The following is a 2,077-nucleotide window of genomic DNA, read 5'->3' as shown; positions in this document are numbered from 1 at the left end:
AAAAAAAAAAAAAAAAAAAAAAAAAAAAAAAATGTATTGGCTAGGTGTTGTAGTGCACACCTGTGATCCCAGCATTTGGGAGGCTGAGGCAGGAGGATCACCACAAGTTTGAGGCCAGCCTGAATTACTCAGTGAAACACTGACTCCAAAAAAAAAAGCATTGGACCGAGCATAAGATGCTAGTTTGAATGTAATTTCTACTACTTGAACCCTTATTTATAGATTGCCTCCTATTCAGGAGGGGCTGTGACAGATGCTCTGAATGCTTTAATCTCAGAATCATTATGCTAACAGATACCAGGTGCATGCTTGACCCCAATTAAAGGAACTATTCTTTTCTTTTCCTTTTTTTTTTTTTTTTTTTTTTTTTTTTTTTTTTTTTTGTGGTACTGGGCTTCGAACTCGGGACCTTGAGCTTGTGAGGTGGGCAGCAGAATCATTGAGTTAAATTTCCAGCCCTTGCAGTTAAAGGGACTGAAGATACAAAAGTTCAAATCTCTGTTCACAGTCATAATCTAGGAGGTGAAAGCTCTATAATTTTACCTATATTTGTGTGACTTCCAGGCTCTTTCTAGTACAGCTGATAAATTTCAAATAGTTGCCATCAAATTTCCCAGAGAACATATTAAATGAACATATTAAAATATATTTTTCCGATTCCCATTCAAGACTCAGATGTTAATATTAGTACAGTATAGTACTTTTCTTTCAAGGTTGTTAGGATATATGTAATAGAGTATTAAGAGTGTTTTATAAATTTCAAGCTTAACATGTTTATAGTTATTATATATACATATCTAATTAATTTTACTTTATTTTCTAGGAAATAATTTTTTAATAATTAGGTTTATGAGGTACACTGCAACCATAAACCTAATCTTTAGGTTTGGTAACATTACATTTAATGTTTAATTTATAGTATATAATTAAAAGCTTTTGTGCATCTGAGGAGGGATAGTCAAATTCCTCAAGCTTGATCAACCCTCTGAGAACTGATAAAATTTCAACATCAACAAAACAGAGAAATGGAATTCATAACAGAAAAGGCGTGAATTGTTTCAAGTACGGGGTTCATTGAAGTAGATTAGCTTTTTTTCTGGACCACGGATCGAACTCAGGACTTTGCACTTTCAAGGGAGGCATGGTGCCACTAAGCCCTCATGAAGTAGATTCGGTTTAGACGTGAAGGTATGTTTGTGAATACAAAATTAACTTATGACATAAAATTACCTATCTTTTCTGTCTTAGCAAATGGTGTTTTTCTCAGTTCCACTACACTATAGCTGGTATTAGGTGGAACCAGCAACTGTTAGGGATGCGCCCTTGGACTTTCTAAAAATCCCCATTCCTTCCCCTGCTTGTACCTAGAGAAATATATTATTTCTGCTCTCAGGTGGGGCTTCGAATAAGTTACTATTCTTTTACACTGACCATAACAGGCTGGTTAGTTTACTTGTGGTAAACACCTTTGCTAATTTTCCGCTATAGTCACCAAGTCACTCAGCAGACACCGACGAAAGGATCGCTCCACAGAGAAAGGTTGTTTTGCCAAGACTACACAGATCCAGCGAGAGGGGAGGAGGGACCAAAAGCGCTTGCTCTACTGTCACACCCCTGTAGTTGTCCAAACCGTCTCTTTCGGAGCCCAAGGGCGAGGTGCTCAAGGGGACTCCGGAGGAACGCCCTAGAGGTACCAGCCAGGGGCTGCGGAGAGGTGGCTTTCCCGGCATGCTCCGCAGCGCACCGAGGGGCGCCAGACGCATCCCGGCGTGCACCGGGGAGAGCCCAAGGGCGACGGTTCACGGCTCCTGGCAGGGCCCGCGAAGTTAAGCCGGTAGGTGTGAGCTAACTTAGTTTTGGGACCCTGCTTTTCGCTTCCCCTTCATGGATGTAACCCTATGAAGGCAAGAGAGGAAGGCCTCTGATCGCTCTCACTCTCCGCGTGCGAACAATTTAGGTCGCCGCTTCGTGCACGGTGCCAGGTGATTAGCGGGCAGGGGCGGGCCCCGGGCGGCACATGACCCGGCCTGACAGCCAATCACCAGCCCCGCGGCCCGGCAGCGCGAGGATTCCCGAT

The 2,077-nt window shown here is 42.7% G+C and overlaps 1 protein-coding gene across 2 annotated transcripts in view; it reads left to right on the top strand.

Annotated features, from left to right (window-relative positions):
* Positions 1-1,574: 1,574 nt before the first annotated feature.
* Mga (MAX dimerization protein MGA) overlaps positions 1,575-2,077 on the top strand; it is a 139,794-nt gene continuing 139,291 nt past the window's right edge. For both annotated transcript variants that reach the window (XM_033764990.1, XM_033764989.1), the window contains exon 1: positions 1,575-1,834. The gene's annotated coding sequence lies outside the window, so the exon portion shown is untranslated. The remainder of the gene's footprint in view (positions 1,835-2,077) is intronic.

Source organism: Fukomys damarensis, unplaced genomic scaffold, assembly GCF_012274545.1.
Source record: "Fukomys damarensis isolate Sample0158 unplaced genomic scaffold, DMR_v1.0_HiC HiC_scaffold_17, whole genome shotgun sequence".
Taxonomy (NCBI): Eukaryota; Metazoa; Chordata; class Mammalia; order Rodentia; family Bathyergidae; genus Fukomys; species Fukomys damarensis.
This window is presented reverse-complemented; position numbering and strand designations above follow the sequence as displayed.